Genomic DNA, 18614 nt, shown 5'->3' on the forward strand with positions numbered 1-18614 from the left:
GGCGGAGCTTGCAGTGAGCTGAGATCCGGCCACTGCACTCCAGCCTGGGCGACAGAGCGAGACTCCGTCTCAAAAAAAAAGAAAAGAAAAGAAAAGTATGTACCATATGATTTCTGTGAGGATTAAATGAGTTAATTTATTAAAGTATTTATTATAATGTTTGTTTGTAGAGCAAGCTGTCAATAAATGTAAGCCCCCATTACTATTATCTTGAAAATAAATCACTTTAACACATAGCACTGGCAGTAGGTACTCTTGTTAGTGCTTTACATCCATAGCTTTCTTGCTACTTTTCTCAGCGCCAAATAAAAAATGGCTTTCTTTAAGAAAGGTGTGCAAGAAATTAATGTATTAGAGGCATTTGGTCTCCTGTGGGTGTCCCTACAATCACTACTAGTAATATAGCTCATCTGCATGGTGCTTGACTTTTCAAAGGACTTTATTGTGCCTTACTTTGATCCATTCTCACGACACACTTCCACAAGAAAAGACAAATCAGATTTTATCTTCAACTTATAAATGAGTAAAATAAGCCCTCATGAGATTAGATTCCCACAGCTGGCTAGTGGTAAAGCTGAGTGAAATCAGGGATTTTCTTTCAATGTCTCACGAACTCTTTTGTGGCTTAGTTACAACCTCTACACATGAAGTCATCCAAAAGTATCTCACTATCTCACACTAGGTGGCCTTAAAATTAGTGATTCGAAGCTTCCTTAGAATCATCTAAATACATTAAAAACAAAACAACAAACAAACAAACAAAAAACAGTAAACATGGATGGGCTCCAACCACTTGGTTTCATTTTTGTCCCTCACATGACAGTCACAGAAATGTTTCTGTCTTTCTCTGCTTTGGATTTTCTTCCCTTCCTAAGTAGGGTTACATACGTATAATTCTCCCTGACTCCACCAACCCAGCCTACCTCCCTGCCTTCTAGCTTCAGAAGTCCTAGTCATTAAATCTTTGGTCATACAGTGCCACAGTAATCCATGTGTCTGCTCTCGATCTAATTGAAACCAACCTTTGGAAATGGGTTTAGGAAAGCAATCTCGTAACTCTACATAGAATTCTTCCTGTAGCTAAAGAGTCCTACAGACATTACCTAGACACTCCAAAACGAGAAGATCAGAACGTAACTGTATTTTAATCCCTTTACTTGTTTTAAGAAATGTGAGACAAAAATGTTCTAAGTTATTGAGGATCCATTTGATTCCACAATAGCTAAATAAACCACCACTTATGAGCAAATTATATTTCAATAGCTCATTTGTAAGGCACATATTTGGAGAGATTATTTCATAAACATTTGCTCAACAGCAAGGCAACCTGAAAAGGCAGATTTTATATAATGTACTGGCAGAGTATTTATAAGAGAGGGGAGACAGCATGCAGTCTTGAGTGAAGCAGACTCGGACTCAAATCTTAATTCCATAATTTATTAGTCAAGAGACATGGAGCATGTTATACATTCTCTCTGAATTTCACTTGCTTCATCTGTACAGGTAGAGTTCTAAAGCGTACATCACAATCATAAGAATAAAAGAAGATTAACTAAAGCTAACAATTGTTGAATGATTATTTAGTGGCAAGCATTAAGTCAAGGATATCCATTATCTTACTTAATCCTTACACCAATCCAAAACAATAGTTTCTATTAATACAGATTTTTAAAAATGAAGCCCTATGGAGTGTCTATGAGGATTAAATATAAAACATCTATCATATGACCAGGCAAATTCTTTTTCTTTTAGAGTAAGAAGAATCTGATCTACCAAGACCATAAAATTTGTCATTTCAAGACTGTGAACTCCATGAATCTAGGCATTGTGTCGATTTTGTTTACTGCTGTATTCTCAGCCTCTCCAGGAAAGCATAATTATTGAATAAATGCACAAATGAATGAGTTAGTTAATTTTCAAGTGGCAGTAGTATTTCAGAAGTGTTACTAAAATATCTAGAGCACTTTTTTAAGCTCCTGGAAACATGAAAGCTTCTACACAGCATACATAAATTTGAAGAGAAATATCTCTTCATCTTCTGAGACTTGAACTGACTTTTCCTCATCAGCGAACATTAAAGTATTAACAAGGTACGACCCTCTTTTTCTTTATCTTGTATAGTCTTTCTCACCCTCCGAGTCTAACTTTCAAATAAAAATATTTACGTCACTTATTTCCATTTTCCTCAAATCTAAAGCCTAAATACTCAACATTAACATTTACAGAATGTAATACTCTTTAAATATAGCAGAATTCTCTGGTACCCACAAGTCCTGAAATTTTCCATAGGACTATAAAGCCAACCAGCTCACGTATCCTGCTGCATCAAGTTAGGTACCACTTTTACATATGTTTTCTATCTTCCAAACTTGGAAACATCTTTTATCTACTTTCCTCTCCTCTCCCATTCCATGTGCTTATATATTTCTTAATCTTTTGTCATTTTAATTGGGTTTCACAAATTGTTTTCAACCCACTGTGTTAAACTGGAAGCCCATAGCATCCACAATAGTTTGTCTTTATTTCTGGGTTTAGTAATTCAGAAGTTGTTATAATTTGGAGTATAAAACTGATGCACAAACCTACACCATCCTCCTTTAATTCACCTATAGTAGCATCTATAAGGGGACATACACAGAGTAAGATTGCAACAGATGCCCTTGCAGATGAATAGATGGAGAAGAAAGTACAGAAATGAACAAATGGGAGAATAAATATATCCTAAAACTTTTCCCAGATTTAAACTAAAAATTCTACAGAACCTTAAACATTATCTTGTACAAACCCCATCCAAAGAAGGAATCCCCTTTAAACTATCCCTAGTGCTCACCTATTCTCTGCTTGAACAATTCCGTGAATAGAAGTTCATAACCCCACTAGATAAACCACTGTGTGTTTTTTTTTTTTTTTTTTCCGATTTCATTGTTTAAACCTCTGGGTTAATCTCTAGGATGGCAAGACGTTCAGCAGAGACAAACACCAGGGCACCACCCTCCTGAGATGACCATGCAGAATCTATTCTAGCAAGGATAGGGCCAGTACAGCAGCAGATACAACCAGACTCCAGGGACAGCAAATTCTTTTAGCAGTATGCAGGGTCCAGGGTAAGTACTGTGAGGGGTACAAGGTGTCATATCTGCATCCAACAGATCATTCTGAGAAATAATTTTAGGATTTGTTCCTGTCTACAGAGCCCACAAGCCTGGGTCTCTAGTCTTTCCAGAGATTCCTTTTAATATCTGTTTAATATAATATCTATTATCCTTTTAGCAAATTTCTATTCTGTTTTAAATTAGCCAGTCAGGTTCTTTTGTGTGGATACAAATCTCTGATTAATGAAAGTATTTAACTTTTAAATAGCAAATTCAATAAAAATAAAAATAGCTAAACAAAAATGAAATTGCTTTATGAAAATATTACCAAAAAAAATGTTAAAAGCTAATATCAACATTGGGATCTGAATCCCTTCACAAGACATCAATTTCTCAGTGTGAAAGAAGCAGATTGGTCCTTTAAGTTTTCCTTTTCCCAGAGCACTGCTTTATTTAGTAAATTTCTCCTTTGGAACTAGGAAGCATCAAAGAGGCCCATTGCCAGGAAGTGAGCAGTGTACTCCCTTCTAATAACACTGGTGGGAGTCGATTATTGTAGCCCAGCTGCTCAATGAGTAGAAAATGAGGATTGATGGCCTATTCAAACAGTTGAGGCTGAATTATTATTTGAAAGAGGAGCAAATATTTCTCCCAAGTACTCTTGGATTTTACTAAAATAATTAATGCTAGTTATATAGCTCTGAAATAATATAAAAATTAATAACAAAACTTTACATACAGACATAGCAGAGTTTATTGGCCAAGTAAAAAAAACAATCAAACCTCACTTCTCATTTTTTCTAGTCTAATACATATGGTAAAAACATGAAATCACTAGGATTTATAAAGGCAGGTTTGGCAGACTTTTTCTATTTACTGGGACTGTGAGCTATAAAATTGAATTTGGGGCCCTATCTCCAAGAAGAAGTTATTAGTTCTCAGAATAACTGCATGTTAGTGGATCAGGCATAGATAAAAGATTTCCATTATGACTGTTTTTAGCTATGATTTACAGTGGCCTACATTGTTTTATAATGACTTTCAATTTTGAAAATGTACATCTACTGTTAGTTTTATGGATGTAGTCACAATTGATTGTGGGCTTCAGAGACTGATCCTTCTAACTCAGTAACAAAAAAGAAAAGTTTTGAATGTACAATAAATAGAAATTCTAGGTACATTTATAAGCATGTCCTTTGTATAATTTTCAAAGGAAAATAGATACAAAATTTTTTAAATAATTGCTTAACCGTTTATTCCCTTTAGTTAGATTCCAGAGTAAACTGGTGAATAAAGCTTGCTTGATATAGAGCTCTCGTCCTCTACCTGTACACAATTCTGAGATTACCTACTCATTTGTGTCCCAGTGAAAATGAAAAATGTCATATACTCAATTGCTAGGGAGGACTTGGTGTAGAAGTACCATTAAGTAATGAATTTGACAAAAAGAAACCAACCAAGACATCAGTTCTTGATGTATTTCGCCCATCTTTTTTCTCTAACTCATAACAAGGCAGATGTGCCATTGATTTCAACCAGTCTTGGAACCCATCATAGTATCGAGCTTGAAATTCATACTAAAAGTTTCCTAACCCTGCCTACCACCCCTCCCAAACCATTCTACTGCAAACCCACCCCTACCCACATTTCCTACTCAAGACTGGTCTTTACTCCAAATTAGACATGGTTAAAGTCAAAGGATGTATCTGGACCCCAAATCACATCCCTCCCTGCCATTCACCATCACTATCTTAGCTTGTTCATCTGCCTAGGTTCTTTCTCCTTAATTTTCAGAGTTGACAAGACTTCTACTCTGGTCCCTTCCTCCACAATTGAAGCCCACCAAAACCATATCCCGTTTGGCTCAAGTAGCTTGTATCTTTCCTAACTTTTCTTCATCCCCTTCACTGAAATAAGATCTACCATAATATAGTGTCATTTTTAATTTTTTTATCCTTGCTTAACATAATGATCAAGAAAATTTAAACATAGTGATTTAAGTAAATGAGTAAATCAGATGAAACATATTTTTATCATTATTATATAATAACAGTGGTAAACCACATTTATATTACTCTAAGCTTCCTTGTCCAATTATTTTCATAAAACTGGAAAGGAGGAACTAACATCTATTGAGGGCCTATCATTTAGCAACTTTGTGCCAAATAGATAAACAGTATTAGTTCTTTCCCTTTTATTTTCATATGAAAACCAAAACAAAGAAAGAAAAAAGTAGGGAAGGAAGGAAAGAAAGAAGGAAGGGAGGGAGGGAGTCCACAACCTGACATAATTCCCCAAACAATCATATTTGGTACAAGTGCTGAGCCAGGATTTGAATCAAGGTCTGTGTGAGCCAAGCCGTTATATATCTTAAAATGTATGATACCACCTTAAAATAAAATTTTTTGGTCTGATAATAGTAAAGATTCTCTGCTTATTTTATAAAAACACCAGCCATGCAAGTTCTGGTGAGTCACTATTATTTTACATAAAAGGTATGTGTTGTTCCTATTTTGCTATTGAGAAACTTGATTTACACAGAGGTAAATAATTTGATCTAAATCACAGAGTTTGTTAATGGTAAATTCAGATTAGAAACTCAGATCTTATGGTATTTAATTCCATTACAAAAATGTTTACACAAATGGAACAGAAGGTATTCATTCAAGTCATATATTTCATATAATTTGAAAGTGAAGGCTGGGTGCAGTGGTTCACATCTATAATTCCAGCACTTTGGGAGGCTGAAGCATGTGGATCACTTGAGGGCAGGAGTTTGAGACCAGCCTGGCCAACATGGTGAAACCCAATCTCTACTAAAAATACAAAAGTTAGCCGGGCATGGTGGCACATACCTGTAATCCCAGCTACATCAGCTACATGGGAGGCTGAGGCAGGAGAATCGCTTGAACCAGGAGGCGGAGGTTGCAGTGAGCCGAGATCACCCCACTGCACTGCAGCCTGGGTGACAGAGCGATCCCCTGTCTCTAAAAGGAATAAATAAATAGATAAATAAACAAACTGTTAGTCCAATCTCATCTTACCTAGAATGGTAAAATTAGGATATTGCTCATTGAAATTGCTTGACCGTATGTTAAAATTTGCTAAAATTAATGTTTATTCACTTCCTAATAGAAAATCTCATCAAAATATTTCCATAGGTGATATATAAAGTACTTGTCCTTTTATTTCTTCTTATACTAATGGGCCCCAAATTATTTGCTTTGGGGAAAAAAATAGAAAAACAAATAAATAAAATAATGTATTATGAGAAGCTGAACTAATGATATCAAAGCTCTCTGCCAGTTTGATCTTTAAATGTCTATCTTTTTTACTCTAAGGGTACCTAATACTACATAAATAGACACCAATAGCAAGAGATAAATGTAGTTCACTATATTCCATGTAATCAATTATACTGAAGGTTAGAAAATTCTAAATTATTTTGAAACCACCACATGCTACACATCCATGCATCTCACACACACACACACACACACACACACACACACACACACACTTCTTTTTAACTTGTAATATTTTTTCCCAACACTGCAACTACAATATATGTTGTGAGGATACAGAAAGAAGTGTTTTCAGACATCAGAAACTTTGAGACACAAAAGAATTGTAAAAAAAAAAAAAAAAGGAGAGCATTCTCTGAGGAAAAAAATAAAAGATTTATTTATCAGATTTCTCAAATGTTTGAGACAAAAGCTAAGAATAGCATTTAACTGATATTTTCAGTTATTGCATTAAACATATTTTCATATGTTAACATTTTATTAAAAAGTAAGACTTTTTAAGGATTAATTTAATATTTCCCACATGCAGTATGGCAAAGTTGATGTCTTCAGGTGAATTATCAATGACACAGACTTCTCAGAAAATGAAAATCAAATGAATCCTCAGTCTCTAGGGCAGTTTGGTGTTAAAATTGTTAAGTCACACATAGATAAATTTACTCATGATTTTATTGCTATATTTCAAAAACTCCTTTGATAGTTTAAGACTATGCCAATATATTTTTAAAAATTAGTCTATAGTTATAAAAGATTTTTATGAACTAATCAACTGAATGAATTATTTTCATACATGTTACAGTGAAAAAGAAGCCTGTAATCAAAATCTAACGCTGCCTAGCACAGGCACATTGTGCATGCTATCTAATTTTTCTGTAAATCAATATATTTATTTAGAAATTTAATAATATTAACCCATCTGGTTTTATTGTCTTCTCAAGATTATTGTGAAGATTAAATATGGCAAAATGCATTATAAATTATAAAGCATTTATAAATTATCAGCATATCCGTTATGTTATTTTGTATGTGTCATAATGATCCATTAAAATGAATTATTTACAAGAAAACTGGAAGTTTATTATCTTATCCAAATGTCTTGTGTGGACTATGAGTGCATCCAGCTCAGCATTCTGCCATTAATTCAGAATCTTATAAAGTGGCAGTGATGAAAAAGACATAATCTTCAAGAAAACTCATCTAGCAAGTTGGCTTAACACTCACCAGCTGTAAGGAAGTTGAAATTTTGGAAACATAAAAGTTGAGAGTTTGAGAGAGAAGTGTAAGATCTAGGGAAAGGAAGTGGGACAACTTAAGTAAATCAAGAATGTTTGGGTGATTTATATTATACTACCGTTGTATGTTTGCCCAGCAAGGATTTTTTTTTAAACCAACTCTCAAAAAATTATTCACCCTTTAAAAATTTTGACTATACGATTCAATCTGCTTTCCAACCAGTAATGCTCAATGGTCTGACAGTTTTTTTTTTTTTTTTTTTAGTATAAAAGGCATTTACAACTGAACTGCATTGAAGTTCTTTCCCCTATTTCTTACACCACATCCAGTTAATTGCTCTTTAACATGCTAACAGAAGGATAAGCTGGTACATAATAATTCAGGCATGCACCGATCCTATAATGCCAGGAACTCAGGAGCAGCATGAGAAAACATCAGATTTTTGGCATGTGGGCTAGATGTTTAAATCTGCATAGATTCGAGCCAATTAGACTTGTCAGACTCCAATCCAGTTGAGAGTGACCCCTGATGGTGGAAAGACATGTGGGACAAGCCACAGAAAAGCTTGCAAATGTCAGAGAGGCCAAAAGGTGCCCCACTGGCCTCAAAACTATTAATTAGCAACCAGCAAAAGCACTACCAAAGAATCGCTGCCCCAGCACTCCTCCTCCAGAGGTTGCTGCTACTCGGCCTCATTATCATCTGGATGGAAAACAACACCCTTTCCTGGGAGCTCTCGGCAACACTCTTATTGATTAAGTTCCCACAGTGTTAAATCATTCTGTAGCTTTCACTCCAATCTTCCCACCCCTGAATAATAAAACCTTCAAAGGATTTACTGGGATGGAGAAGGAAGTGGGGGCACAAGGAGAGAAGCACTACAACATACTGTTTATATAGTGCCCACAGTGTCAGCATAAATCAGATCCCAGGAAACGTTTAAAAGACAACATGCAAAATGAAGTTAACCTGAATTTTCTCTTGTACTTACTAAGGTATGATTTCCTTTGAAAATATATATATTTCAACTATTTCTAAGACACGTATGCCAAATAAAATCATGACACTAAGTAATATTTCTACAAGTCCTCAGTGATCTTATTTGATTGGGAGATCACAAATGTCTGATAGACGAATGCCTATTCCAATATGAATAGCAAAATATTTCAAGGGGGTAGAGATGGAAGCAAAAAGCCAGAGCAACAACTTGAATCTCATGAGAAAAAATATTTGCATAAACTTTCACTCCAAATAACTTATTCTTTCTTTCAGTTACAGAGTATTTCTATTCAAACACAGAGGAAAGCAAGAAAATAATGTCAGTGATGTAATAGATTCACTTATTTAATTCATATTGTATAATAGTGAACATCAGTTTTTTCACCTGTAAAATAGAGTTTATAACTATCTTGCAGAGTAAATGTGAGGATTAAATAAGAGTTACATACAGTAAGTGCTCAAAAAAGTATATTTGCTATAGTTAGTATCCTTACTATTATAAAGCAAATCACCAGTAACTTGCTTGCTCTCCAAAGCAAACTGTTTCATCCATTGGATCTGCTTGAAGCAATACATCTACACTCCAAGTTATTTCCAATTTCCCACAGAGAAATAATAAAATAAATGTTAAGTGGACATAAAAGATCTATATTTATTTGTGGTTTCTCAGCTAGCTCTCCCTAATAAACTGCATGACTCTGACTCAGAAAGACCATAGCTTTTGCCAAAATAGGGAGAGACATATTCAAGGGGAAACAGGGTATCTAAGTTGGACAGAGAGGAGATCTAAGTTGGACAAACTTGGGTCCAAGTTCAACATGTTGTCCAAGTTTTTAGATGGCATGCTCTGGCCTTCTGAGCTAGAAACAAGTAAATAAGCTGGTGAGCTTTTAGGTAGGAAAATGTATTAATTTCATTTGATTATTTAACTTTGGTTAATAGTATCCCACAACTACTACATTTGGCAATTGGGAAGTCCAAGGCTGTGGGAAAACACAGTGATAATTTATGCATTTGTTAAGAAGTTAAGATCTATGTTATGGTTACATAAGTGAGGCCATTTTTAAATATTTTTTGACTCATCCTCTATGTGCCCTATATCACATTAAAAAATAAATAAATAAATAAAAATAAAACTTTGTGGTCTGAACACTCTGGTAGCGGGAAGAGAAAGGGGACAGTTTAAATTTAGTGGGTTTAGAAATAAGCAACAGAGACAGACAATGAATTTAAGATTTTTCAAGTGGAATGTCAAATACAGCACATAGTTCTCAAAAGAGAATGTTTAATGCAATATTTAGCAATATAAAATCAAAATTAAGTTATTGAAATAATAGTCTGTGCAGTAAAGGAGAGAGGCCACTCTGAAAAGTAGAGGCAGTAAAGGAGAGAGGCCACTCTGAAAAGTAGAGGGGGTTAAAGGAGACCTCAATTATATGAAGAACTTTGGAAACAAAGGTAGAATCAAATATAAATTGTCCTATTAACACTCAATCCTCTATGGATACTCCATTCCTTCTATTGAACTTATAATTGTTATACATGTGATTTCATGGAAAGTTAGGTGCAGGACAGCAATATCATCATTTAAAAATGGAAACAAAAATGCTCAATAATGTTAATCTACACTGATAAACTTTATATTTTAAGAGAAATTATTATGTGGACTAAATCATATTGGAAGTCAATTTATGATTTACAGTGCCTAACAAATAAATTGAAATGGTAAAATTATTTTTGAATAGATATTTGTTATTACTGTGTTGAATATTAACTGCAAGTTAAAAAAGCACTCTTTCTAGAAATGTTGACTGATGACAATAGGTAAGTGGACAGAAATCACAGCTAAAGCACAAAAAGATATGTTGCTATTCTATGTCCAATTTACACACAAATTAAAATACTTTGGCTCCCAGTCTACATTATTACAGAGGACTTTACTCTTTAAGTTTACACATTCCAACCAATTCCATGATTTTCTTTTTTTAAAAAAATATAGTCAGATTTCACCTGTAAACACAGTGGGATTGATTATACAAGATACTGCATGGAGAAGCAAAATGCCAAAATATATTCTAGGCTTCACTACACACCTCTTGCAATATTGAACACTTTCTAGTAGTAGGTCTACATTCTCAGCCACGAATATGGAGATATCAGAGATTATTTTCATTGGGGAAAACAGTGTTCCCTGTTCGTCCCTCTGACTCTTCCAGTAGACTTATTAATGCCAACAAGTCACAGTGGGAACAATTTGAAGACAAAACCTACCTAGAAAAACACTCATCACTAAACATAGTTATTTATTGAAAACTAAATTATGTTTTCTTTAAGCCTATAAGTTTAATGTGCTAATTATATAAACCATAAAAGACAAAAGGAAGAGAAGAAAATCAGGTAAAATCAGCACCAAATTCATGAAGTTAGTGAACTCTAATCCAATGAGGTAAATTAACCAGCCACATGATCTCCACCATCTACTGTCCAATTTCCTCATACATCAGTCATGAAAAATGTGGACATACACCTCCCGGGGACAGTTAGAGCATCTGGCCACTGCAGAATTATCCAAAGAGATGGTGTGAGCCCAAATGCAGGAATACGTAAGAAGCCATCTTGTAGATAAAATTATATTTCAATGCAGCTGGCACTTCCCTGTCCATGCCACACTACATCACAGCACACTGCACTACAGACACACATACATGCACACCAAGAAGAAAACATCCTAAACAACATTCTGGGAGACCACTTTTCCCTAATACTGAAGCCTAGGCTGTTTCCTCAAAATCTTGTTCTACATCATCAGACTGAAACTCTTGCTGGGAAGGATGAAGATAATGGCAACTCCAACTGAGAGGCCATTCACACTACTCATAATTATAGAACAAGATCGCAGTAGTTAGAAAATGGGTGGGGGACCGGGGAGTAAAGGAGGAAACCATTCAATCACAAAACCCATTTCTTGCCAAGACTGAATACTAGGTCTTAACAGAAGTTCAAATACCTATATTTATCTATCACTTTAGTGAGAGCTGATTTGACAACTCATTTCATTAATTTAATTTAAAAGAGCCGATCCCAAGTAAATAATTATTTAACTAAGGTTTTAAAACTAATCACTATAGTTTTCTTTAAAATCAAATTCCCTATAATAATTTCACAGTATGAAATGGTATCAATTAACAAAGCTTGGTTATACTTGTCTCTTACGATGCAAGGAATAACCTTGTATTATTGCTTCACCTAGAAACCATCAGCATTATTTTTGCTCCTTCAAGTAAACATTTTGGACTAACAGAATAGAAATTATAAACTATTTGTAGTCAGTCACATTCTTGGAGTTCATCAAAGAAAATCCTGTCCCCACTCAAACAAAATCCATCTATTAGAATCGGAGGTGAAATTTCCCTTCAGGTACTCAAAACTTCAGTATGTTCATATTAGCACTATAATTTTTTAAAATGGCATTTTTAGTCTACTCATTTTATTTATCAAGAGTGCTAAAATTTAGTTGGAATAATTCAGTACTACGACAGAATTACTACTATTAAAGTTTGTATATCAAAAAAGCAAAAATATTCCAAAATGAAAACCAGAAATAGAACTGATACAAATCTCATTTTATATAAGCTAGTGATAGTAAACTAGTTTACAATGGGATGTTGTAATAATTGTTGCTAGATAGTTTTTATTACCAGGTGATGAGTCAAGACTCAACTGCCAAGAAACTAAAAACGAGAGAGATGAAGGTACCAGCTGCTGTCAAATTTTTCTATTACAAGTTACCTAAGGACCTAAGGTTTCATTTTTCCAACATTTTGGCAAGCATATCCTGTCTCTCTTTAATTTCCATTGCAACTCACTGTGATAGGTTTATGTAACAAAGTGATGGAATGCTAACCCCTACAACAGAAAACAATGATTTTTACTCTTGTTAATAAAAACTAGGTTTTTTAAAAAAAATTTTTAGTAATTTATTTCACTGTCACTAATGGTCTTATGATAATAATCATAGTATATAATCTGACACAACTGCTCTTAGAGAAATTTCTAGCAAAGGACTGCAGCCTCTGTGGGAGGTAACTGTCGGAATTATCTTAAACCACTACCTGTCTTCTGCTACAATAGAAAAGGCCTTTAATCAAAATAATCCTTTTTCAAAAGAGCAACTTTTCTCCCTCTGTAATTCACTCATCTTAAAAGAGCACTATAGCTTTTGTGCATAACTTAATTCATTCTTCAAGACAAGTACAAAATTTGTCACTGACATTTAGTGCCAGCCGTAGGCAATGGATAAAATGAACTAGTTAGCAATTTAACCTGTAAAAAAACAGAGTGGGATGAACAATTTTCTACCATCAAAGCAAATGGCTAACATTTAGCAGGATTTTATTTTTATTTTTCAGCCCATCCCATCTTCAAGAAGAAAGAAGTCAGGCTAACATTTTTTCAGGGTCCTAAATCTTCCTCTCAGCCTATTCCTTTAATGGTTTCAAGTAAATGACTATCCAGAGGATAATTAGGCACTGTGCTGTCGCATCGTGTCAGGTCACAGCTGGATTTAGTCAGCATTAACCTTTGGGGAGAATTGGAATATCAGTATCATTTAAAATTAAAGACGTGTAAGCAGGCATTTCTGGAGATGTTAGAAAAGTAATTGTCTGTAAATTGTTTGACCTTGAGATTTAATTGCATGCACAACACACATTCTAGCAAGAGCCCTGGACTGTCTTCATTCTTTTACCTCCAAACCTCTCACTCCACAGGGCCCATTAGGCTACCTGTGGCTTTTTCAGTAAAATATTAAAGATTTTGGCCTTCAATTTAAAACAAAACCTTTGAAGCATTGCTCAGTATACTAAAAATTTAAAGCAAACATGCTTATCAATCAGAATACCAATTTTACTACATATTTCTAAAAGCATACATACTATAGTCATGTTTGAAAGCTAAGTTTAAATCTCATCCAGCCCCCTTCTTTTCTGCTAACAAGTTTGCATATTTTGCCTTATTCCCTTTTTCCCTAATGAGACAGCTTATGCTTTCAAAGTCCCTCAAGCTAGGCAAATCTCTCCACCGCTTCCACTGTTAATAATGAAACTTCGTAATTATACAAATCCAAGGTGGCCAATCAGCTTTCCAGGCTGAGCCTTCGGGTACCTCATAAATTATTCATGTGACACTCAGGCCTGTGAACTCACTTGCTTATATTAGAAGCCTAATTAATATTTAATCACACGTGCAGAAGGCACTTGGAGCTGCACTGTCCCTGAAAGATGGGTAAATATAAATGTGTATATGCCTCAATGTAAATCTCATTCAGTAGAAAGAGGAAGTGTCGATGGACATGCAGAAGTGACCGTGAAACACACTAGGTATGATCTAGGCAGTATGATTCACCTCTATTGAGCCTGCTACATACCAGGCACTGTGTGGGACCCTGAGAAGAGGAAGTCGCAATCCCATCCCCCATAGCTCCTACGAATCTTTTCTTTCCAATCAAGGGATTTCAAAATTTTGACAGGTAAATATTGTCTTTTCACATTTTAAACAGAAAAACGAAATTGAACATAGTTATCCATCAGTCTAGAAAGGGATAATATGTATCCATATTATCAAAGGATATTTGGCTTTGGATAGTTTTCATTTTGTTTCTTAAAAGGCAGCAATACTGTTAAACAACATGCAGAATACCTCTGTAACCTTTTCTGGGATTTCACTGTATTTTTTCTCCAGGGGAATGAGTTAGAAAAGAGAGCCAAACATTATCTGGCTTGGCAGGCTTACAGATGACTACTGTTTAGTGGAATTATGCTATGTTGTACTAAGAAAAATAAAATATGTTCTTTCAAGGGATGAGGTGAGAAAAAGACCGATAGCTAATCATGGTACATCAGAAGTCTGTGAGATGATGAAACAGACACTGAGAAAGAAGCATGAGCTGGGTCCACAGACCTAACCATTGCATAGCACTGGCACTGCCACCCTGTGAGATCTCTACTCCCAGATTACATGGCTTTGAAAGTATAGTCAGTGGCATTGTTTCTAAAGGTCTCTTCTGTCTTTGATGACATCTCTGTTCTACCAGAAATGACCGTATATCTTTCCCCTGGAGCCATTATGCCACAATCTTCACTGTCTGCAACAGCACATTAAGAGTCAATAAATAAACAAAGTGTATAGTTCTTTGGATAGTTATACTGTGTAGCCCCAACACTTCACAAAATGATTGTTCTGGGACCCGTTAGTGGGTGTCACATGATGTGATGGTATTCCTTTAACCAAATGCAGAAATGGCAAAGAGTGACAGATTCTTTATGTTAACCCTAGGAAATAATATCACTGACAACCCTGTTGTTTGTTTGTTTGTTTGTTTGTTTGTTTGCTTATTAGAGAGACGGGATCTCACTCTGTCACCCACGCTGGAGTGCAGTGGCACCATCATAGCTTACCATAGCCTGAAACCCCTGGCCTCAAGCAATCCTCTCACTCAGTCTCCCAAACTGCTGGTATCACACACATAAGCCACCTCGCTTAGCCCACCCTGTTATTTTATTTTACACCCTAAATTAGGATGTGCCCAAATGGGGTCTTGATAGCTCTGAGTTAACAGTTAGTAGAAATAATGGTTGCAAACACCTAATTAGGACTCCTACTAATATTGCTTCTTCCTAGCCAATAGGAACACTTCTACAGATTTGAGGAACATCCATGATAAAATCCTGTTGCCTTTATCCTGGTTTGTCTCAAATAACCTCACCTAATCTTCTGGGTTCCCAAGGGCACAACTGTTAAGGAACCTTTTATCCCAGGTTGCATAGGGTCCCGATTGACTCTAATTCTTTATCAATACATTGCTTTGGGAGTATGCAAGAAACTGTACATAGATATAAACCACATAGACCAATGAAGGGTATGCCTTAAACATGGGAAGACAAATAATGATTGGTCTATAATACAATGAAGTTGAGTCCCTAAAATCTGAGTTCATGTTTCAGCTCTTTTTATTGCTATGTGGCTTTTGAGAAGCTACACATTCTCCTCAAGTCTCAGTTTTGCCATCTGTATATACAATGAGTTTGCTAATATATACATAAAAGATTAAGATAATGTATGTAAAGCATTCATTAAAGTTCCTGGCATGCAAAAGGCACTCAGACATGCTAGATAATATACACTTATCAGGACCTACCATTCAATCATTTGTCCATTCTTACACCAACCTTCTGCTAATTGGAATATTATAAAAGATAACTAGAAACCATGGTACCTATTTATCATTAAGAGAACGGTGGATTATCTCTTGGGCTCTGTTTTCAGCAAGATTGCTAATGAGATCCATTGCTTTCCAAAGTTGCTCTGGATCAGGCTATTACCAGCAAACAAAGGGACGAGAGGGCATGGCCATAATATCCTGTGCTATTAGGAAATCATTTCATACCATCTGTAACACCTGATTCTGTGCAAATTTTGTTCCTCAATAATTACAGCCTAACAGTAGGAATTGTGACTCTGGGAAGTAAAGTTTGGATTAAAACAAATTACAGGGTGTGTTAGGCTACAACTCAGGGTTTTTTTCTAGGGATTAGGAGAAATGAGAGAAATGGAGTTAAATCATACACAAATACACTTCCTGGCCCCTGGCTCTGTTTTTGGAAAAATCTTGAGAAATGCAAAGGTGTAGAATCTAGCAGTCCTAGATGTGCCACCAACTCTGGGATATGGATGTAACTGAAAGTTACTCTTATATGATAGAGTTGAGGCAGTTCAAGCACTTTAATGCCTCAGTGAGAACTGCCTCTAAAAGGGGGAGGGCTTGAGCTTGCAGGTCGGGGGAGAGGTGGTAGGTGTGTGGAAAGCACTCAATGCTTTCCACAAAGCATTGAGTAAAGTTTTCAAAGTTGAATGGACTCAACTTTGAAAAGCTACAGATGGTAGGGAGAACAGAAGCAGAGGACCTGAGGTTGGACTGTCCACAAAGGTGCATTCCCATCAATTAAGCAACATCCAACATTTTAAAAAAATATATACCCACAATTAGGCAGTCTTCTAACACATCCTTTCAGATGTACCATATTTAGCAAATAGGTAAAATTATCCAAACTACCATTGTATGGCAGGCTGGCAAACAGTGATCACATACTGGTTAGGCACAACGCCTAAAATTACCAATCAAAATTAAATTTTACTTCCAATGTTCCCCTCTAATACTATTTTGGACTCTCTAACAACAGCCCATCTGACATCTTGCTGGCATTAAATGTAATTGATATTCTATCTCCCATTCCATTCCATAACCCTGGATAGCATTTGTCAAAGGTTGGTCCAGGAACAACATGCACCAAAATCACCAGGGCTATCAGCCTGAAGCTTACATAATTTGGTGAAGTCATTTTAGAGAAAAGAAAAGAATATTTGAATTAAAGTTAGATACAAATGTGACTATTTAGCATGAGAAAATAAATCACAACAAATTATAGTTGTCCCCTCAGTATTTGTGGGAGTTTGGTTCCAAGACATCCTGTGGATACCAAAATCCCCAGATGCTTAAGTCTTTTATAAAATGGTATAGTATCTACATACAACCTAAACATATCCTCCTCTAAATCATCTCTAGATTACTTGTCATACTTATTACAATGTCTACATATCACTTCATCCTCATGGATTCAGCGTAGTACTCCACAGACAACAAGTTCAAGATTTGATTTTTGGAACTTTGTGAAATGATTTTTTCCAAATGTTTCAGTCCATGGTTGGTTGAATCGCAGATGGGGAATGCACAGATATAGAGGGCCGACTGTACTGGAGACTTGGAAATTAAGGTCACTTTAGAAAAATTCACAGTTCTTGCTTAGAAATGGTTCCTAGTGGAAACGTGGTTCTCCTCCCTTTCCTCATAAAATACTCTAGAATTCTCAGTGACTTCCAGAATTCACGCAGTTAGTGCGAGTGAAGGGCCCTGCCACTTAAGCCCAGTTATAGTCACAATAAATCTGCCTTTCCCTGAGATACTTGTTAAAACTGAAGATGCCTCGACTTTACCTCAATCACTAAATTAGAAGGTGTGCAGGTGGGCTCAAGAATCTCCATGAGAGCACATGCAACTCTGAGGACCACTGCCCCAGATAATAATAAAGTACTTGAAGTCAAGAATCATCTTATTCACCTATGTCATTCCCTTTGCATATAGTAAGTTTCTAGCTCACAGCAAGTGCTCAACAAATATGCTGAATTCCGAAGTTATTTATGAATGTGTTTTACTACCCTACAATATATTTATTTGAATCACTTCAGCAGTTAGGAGCATGTCTTGAATGTATTGGGACCTCAAGAAACAGTGGAATAAACTGCAATAAAAGCATCTAATTTGGAAAACTGTGCCCACTTGTAGAAAAACTGACATATGTATTCATAAAAATAATATAATTTTTTTCAGAAAAAAAAGAAAAATTTGCCATAGCATATACAGTGTTGAAAATCTCAAGCTCTATGTGGGTATATACACATCTTTTTACTCTCTCATATTTATCAACACTATCAATGACAACATGTAAGAGATTGTATGGGAAACCAATGACCATGCACACCCCTAACTGTACAGCTCAAGTGTCTGAAGCTTCCTGGGGTGTCCAGGAAGTAAGGCAATTGTGCAAAGAGCAAAGTGGGCTGTGAGCAACTCAGAGCCACAGCTCCTCTGCTCCTCCCAGTGATAACCATGTTGGAATCAGCCCATTAGGGCCAGATTTTTCAAGAGAAGCTGGAAACCAAATCATTATAAGAAATCACTTAATTTTTAACTGCTCTTGATAACTAACACAAAATTTTAAAAGGCATTTAGTTGACTAAACAAAACATGTCTGCAGGCCATCAAAACAAAATATCTAATAGAAAGTATTCATAGATAACAATGAAGTTAGAAATAAATATCCATATTACAGCTTCTTACAGTGTGAAAGCCCCCTAACTAGACTATAACCTT

The sequence above is a fragment of the Colobus angolensis genome, unplaced genomic scaffold (genome assembly GCF_000951035.1).
Source record: "Colobus angolensis palliatus isolate OR3802 unplaced genomic scaffold, Cang.pa_1.0 Scaffold398, whole genome shotgun sequence".
In the NCBI taxonomy this organism is placed as follows: domain Eukaryota; kingdom Metazoa; phylum Chordata; class Mammalia; order Primates; family Cercopithecidae; genus Colobus; species Colobus angolensis.